The sequence below is a fragment of the Prosopis cineraria genome, unplaced genomic scaffold, assembly GCF_029017545.1.
Source record: "Prosopis cineraria cultivar Desert tree isolate PC_DT_omini unplaced genomic scaffold, ASM2901754v1 PC4, whole genome shotgun sequence".
Taxonomy (NCBI): domain Eukaryota; kingdom Viridiplantae; phylum Streptophyta; class Magnoliopsida; order Fabales; family Fabaceae; genus Prosopis; species Prosopis cineraria.
Genome location: NW_026555335.1, coordinates 41,169,884 through 41,176,196, shown reverse-complemented (window position 1 = coordinate 41,176,196; position 6,313 = coordinate 41,169,884).

The window sequence follows — 6,313 nt, the reverse complement described above, 5'->3', positions numbered from 1 at the left end:
TGTATCCACCTTATTTGCATGACTTATGTAATCATTCAGCCAAGATGGATGTCTCCTTACTCATCCTGGAGGTGGCTGGATGCATTTAGAATCCATAAGAGATGGGTTACCTTCCTCCTCCTTATGCAAAGGTAGTGGATCTAGTTCTAAAATTGCTGGCTGATCATTGTGAGCATTATGGTCTCTAATAGTCAATAGAGACTCATTCTCAAACAAGAAAGGATCAACAACACTAAAAAGTATAGGTTTATCTTGTCTAAAAATAATTTTATCATGAAAAGGTAATTTATTTTTCATAAAAGTCACATGTTTACTCACAAACATTTTCTTAGTTTTAAGATTATATAAATTAAAACCCTTTTGATTAGGAGGATAACCCATGAAGATAAATGGTTCAAACCTAGGCATAAATTTATCAACAAAATGTAAAATAGTAGTAAAACTAAGACACCCGAAAACCTTTATACAAGATAAATCTGGTTCTCTTTTGTGCAAAATTTCATAAGGAGTTTTATAGCCTAAAATTTTTGAAGGTATTTTGTTGATTAAGAAAGTAGCAGTCTTGACACTTTCCCCCTAAAATTTTAAAGGCATTTTTGAGTGAAAAATTAAACTCCGGGCTACCTCTAATAAATGTCTATGTTTCCTTTCAACCACCCCATTTTATTAAGAGGTGTAAGGACAAGAAGCTTCATGCAAGATACCTTTATTATTAACCATGTTTTTAATTTCAAAATTTATAAACTCAAGGCCATTATCACTCCTAACTTTCTTGATTTGAGAAGAGAATGGAGTATGAACATAAGCAAGAAAATTTTGAATATAATGCACAGTCTCATTCTTGTATTTTAACAAGTATAACCAAGTACACCGAGAAAAGTCGTCAACAATGCAAAGAAAAAATCTATGACCATTATATGTGGGTTGCTTATATGGTCCGCAAACATCTAAATGAATCAATTCAAAGCAAGAAGACATTTTATAAGTGCTAGAAGAGAAGGGAAATTTTGTTTGCTTAGCACGAACACAAACCTCACATTTATTCTGAGTGGTGGTATTATTGACTTCTATATTCAACTTTTCCAAATGCCTGAGGATATCTAGAGGGGCATGACCTAACCTATTGTGTCATAGAATTGAATTCTGTTCCTTATTTATGTAGTGATTCCTCACAGCCATAATGTTTTCCAATTTTATATCCTTCCCAAACAAGTACAACCCTTTGTTGAGTTTACTAATCTTTTAGGAGCTCCCAGTTGAGATCTCCTGTAAGGTACAAAATTTAGGTAAAAAGATACAATGTACTCTGCATTCTTAGTTAATTTTGAGACAGAAATTAGATTAAAAGAACATTGTGGTGAATAATAAACATCAAACAAAATCACATTATTAAATAACCTCACAGATCCAATATGAGTTACAGTGATTTTATCTCTGTTAGGCATTTTAATCAGTCTTAAAGGCCTAGCATATAGTCTAACAGAGTCTAACATGGTAAGACTACTGACAACATGACAATACGCACCAGAATCCAGTATCTAATTAGAAGTATAAATTGAAGGGGCAAGTGCATTAAGCAAACCTGACACGTGTTCCTCAAGTAGTCAACCGTTCCTACTGCCACCTCATTTGCTTCTTTCTTTAAGAGTTACAATACTTGATCATACTGCTCCTTTGTGAAGGATGGAGATTTTGTTTCTTGCTGTTCCCCATCAACTTGATTGACTTGAATTTTTGACTTTCCTTGGCTCTTAAAGCTGGGAGGAAATCTAATAAGATGGTAGCAATTCTCTTGCTCGTGACCTCGCCTCTTACAGTGTGTACACTCATCTTGTGATCTTTCCCTTCCTTTTCCTCTGCTTGTCTGACCACCTCTTATGTTCATGGTAGCAGGCTCAAAAGGGGCTGTCTGTCCTTGAGAAGAGATACCACGTTGGTCCTCTTCTTGGCATGATTGACACTGGGCAGAGGATTCATCAGGAGAATTTGGGAATGAACCCCTTGGTAATCATCATTAAGCCCTATCAGAAATTGAAATAGGCGCTGCTTTTCGACTATTTGAACATAATCCTTTGATGTTGCATATTGATAGGAAGGGAGTGGTACAAGCATACTATATTCATCCTACAATTCCTTCATCTTTATATAGTAGGCAGACACGGTCAATGATCCCTGCGCACAGCTTGATAGAGACTAATGAAGAAAATAAATTCTTTTTCCATCAGTCTTGTGAAATCTTTCTTCTAAATCCTTCCAAATTAGGTGTGCACTATCAGTAAAAATGATTCCATTTGCTATTTGCTTGTCCACTGAGTTAATGAGCCAGGAGATTACAATTATGTTATAGTGATCCCATTGTTCGCATAACTTAGCATCTTGGCTTTCTTGTGCACAGGAGCCTGTGATGAAACCCAATTTATTCTTCCTAAGGATTGCTAGCCGAATCAAATGACTCCAGACTGTATAATTATCTAATCCGGTGAGGACTTGTGGAACAAGGGTTGAAGTCTGAGTGTCAGATGGATTTAGATATAGGGGATGATTGAAGTCTAAGGTTAGAAAGGATTTTAGGTCGTTAGCCATTGTAGAAGCTATGAACAAAGGATAGAATGCTCGAATGATCAAGAGAAGACGCTCGGGATCTCTTCCGCAGATGCTGAAAAACAGAGAGAACCCTAGAAATCTTGTGAGACTTCCTTTGTTGATCTTCGATGTTCTCATGCAATGCCATTTCGACAACATTGATCATCGTTCTCTTGGTGTATGATACAGACGGCGTCGTTCTTCTCTTCTTGATGGAGAACGATCGTTTTCTTAGTTTATGGCTCAAACGGTGTCGTCCTTCTCTTCTTGGTGGAGGACGATGCCGTTCTTGAGTAACAATCTTTGGACTCAGCTTGATTCTTGGGCTTGAATAGCATCGAACCTTGCTCAAGATACCATGTGAAGTTTTGTAGAGCCCAAACCATGAAAGAATTAAAATATTATTATTACTTTTGAGTCAACAAACAATTCATATAATAGGTTTATTTATATTCTACAGACCAACATAACCAACTAACAACCCAATGAACCAACACTAATTATTTCTCACAAGATCACAATTATATTCGACAGTTAATATTTTCAATTGTGAGGATGCATGCAAATCCAACATCCAAGAGCTGTCCAGATTTTTCTATTCTCTTGAAAGGCAAACTCAAGCATCTCAAGTGTAATATTTCTTTAATTTCTTTCATTAATGCAACTCTGTTTGTTATATTTTAATTTTTAGAATCATTGTATTAGAAGCATTATATCCTATCACTAGATCTAGGGTTTTCCCTAAGTCCCCCCAATTTTTTTTTTTAAAAAGTGCATTGATTAAATAAAATTTAAAAATTGAAAGCTTGCAACACGATCGGTGGTTTTGCCAGTTTCTTTTCTTCGCTTCTTTTTCTTCTTATTCTTTTTTGAGATGAAAGGAAATGATAAAAGTCGTGCAGAGATGCACATCACAAAATTTCTATTCTATTTTCTCGTGCCACTTGTCAATGGATCCCAAGTTGCGTAAGTTCTTTTTCAGGATCGACCCAAATCGTGCAAGTCGATATCAGAATTTATTATACATGTGACAGTCAGGGAGCCAAAAAAAACAAGAGGTGATAATAAACAAACAAGAAACTAGTGGCATAAACACTAATTAACCATGACAATCATTAGAAGGAAGGTTCTAAACTTCTAATAATTTTCGCACTATTATTCCTTTTGTTTGGTTCCTGAAAGCCATATTCTGCCATCCATGATTGATAATTCCCATCTTCTTCCTGATAACGTCTCCAGATTAATTAGCTCCGTTTTTATAAATGCAAATTACATAATCATTCTTAAATTTTATTATATATACAAGTAAACAAATTATTTTATTTTTCATTTGATTTGATTTTACATCAAAAGGGGTATTTCAATTATAAAAAATAGATTTAGTTATAAAACATTTTTCCCAAAAACTTTGTATGTATAGCCTCACGCATCATTACTAAAGAAAACGTTTTGATGGCATTTAAAATTTTAATTTCATGATATTTATAAAACATTATAAATCTTAAAGCTATCTAAAGAATTAAGTGACATTTTATTAATTAATAAAGCATCATGTAATTGTTGTACAAGTGAGGGTGTTTAGTCTAGAAAATGTAACCTATTTAATTAATTTTCAAAAAATAAAAAGAAAGAGGTGGCGCCACCTCTTTAATTGATTTTTAATTGACATGTAATTATTATTAATTATTGTTAATTTCATTGTTAGTAATATCCAAATGTATAATTATTATTTTTATTATTAAAAATATGAATATTAGGTGGCATTTTTTGTTTGTTATTGAAATGTCATTTTTATCATTCACTGACAAGTTGTGTCATTTCATGTGAAAAACGCCATCCCTTAGGTCATATTTGCTTATTAAAATAAAATAAAATGTAATGGATTAAAAAAATAAAGATAAAAATAAGATAATTAAAGGAGATAAATAAGTAAATTTATAAGAAGGAAGAGTAATTTAGTTCATAAGGTTGGGAATCATAATTTATAAAACTTTTAAAAGATGTGATGATTCTTACATTTTTAATATATATTAATGAGTTTTATTATACTTATCATGAGTGAGAAAGTGTGATTTATTTCAATTTTGTCTTATTTTTTTATCAACTTATTTTATTTTATTCTATTCTAATAAGCAAATATAACTTTATTATTTTCTAAAAATTATAAATAAAAATAATTAATAAAGCAGTAACATTTGAGAAAGGAAACACTACCTAAGATGTTTCAAATTTTATTTTACTGACGTTTCATTTTTAATTATTATAAAATACATGCTAGAAAATCTCACTATTATAGTAGTGTATAGTGAAGAATTTCAATAGGATATGAAGCGGGAGTCGCCCTCATATTTCAAAATTTTCTTTGGAAATAGGTAAGTTTTGGTTGATTAAAAATGTTGAAATCACATTTAAGCTGTCCACTTTTAAATAAAATTTCAATTATAGCTCTCCATACATACATCGATTTCTTGATTCATTTCTAGTTGTGCATGTACGCGCCCCCGGGGGGTTTCAAAACTTTGCAAGAAATAAAATTAGGACAGATTAGCGAGCAATAGACCCCTACATATTAAAAGTGAGCTATTGAGAATTTTAACATCGAAATCTTCATGGTGATTTTGATGAACAAACCAAAAAATGTTTATTGAAAATATTATCAAAGCTAACAATCCAATCCAATCCAATCACGTATGATGAAATCCCTCATCCTCTTGATGTAACTAGTCAAAAAATAATGGCTCTAGACGAGTGATGGAGCCCAATTAAATCTTAATTTTAAAGCATTTGACATCCTAGCACATGCCCGTGAAGAATATACGAAAATTATTATATATGTTTTTGACAAGGGAAAAAACTCCTGATTTCTTTTTGTACGAAGATCTAGACACGTAGTTGCCATGTGTGGCTAGACGAGCACACTTGCTGGATTATTCTTTTACTATTATTATTTTTTATTTTCATTGAAAGGATGAATCCAGGACATGATCTGACTTCGATATTAAAAAGGGAAGAGCTATTCTGTGGCTTTTCAGCTCATTAAGAATCGATGGAATATATATGTGGCGTTGTTTTCAATATTAAATCATGGATATAAATTGAGTTAAAGGGCAAATTTATCAAGAACTTTTTTGTTAAGTGCGTCTGGTATTCTTAATTTTTTATTAGAGTAATGTTATCCTTCTTTTAAAATTAGAGTAATATCACGCCAATATTAACCTCTGAAGATGTTGACTGTTAAATTAGTTTGTTTGACCATTGAAAGCACACAAGGCTAGTTTTAGGCGCTGAGCTGGACATTCGAGAAGAAACCACAATCTCTGCCTCTTCCACGTCGAAAGTTGTTTCCCCCTCCTCTTCCTCGCACAAGCTTGATCACCGCGTCATCACTCTTTCCGACTTCTCCATTCTCCTTCATTTGTTTGATTAGCTTCCCTTACACTTCTCCAAAACCAAAAAAAAAAAAAATCAGAAATTCTCTTCAGAATTCTAGAATCAAAGAACCCACTAGAAGAATAAAGAACAAAGAAGAAGAAACATTGAGCCATAAACAAACAAATATACGCTTCCGAAAGGCTCCAAGTCGATGGTGCAAGGTGCATTAGGTGCTTGTCATGGCAGTACCATATTCCACTGGTCTAGTGGTGGCGGCGACGTCGAAGCTCAACGACTTTAGTTCCAAGTGCCAACTCTGATATGCATTTCATTTACTGCTGGGGGCTATGCTTTAGCT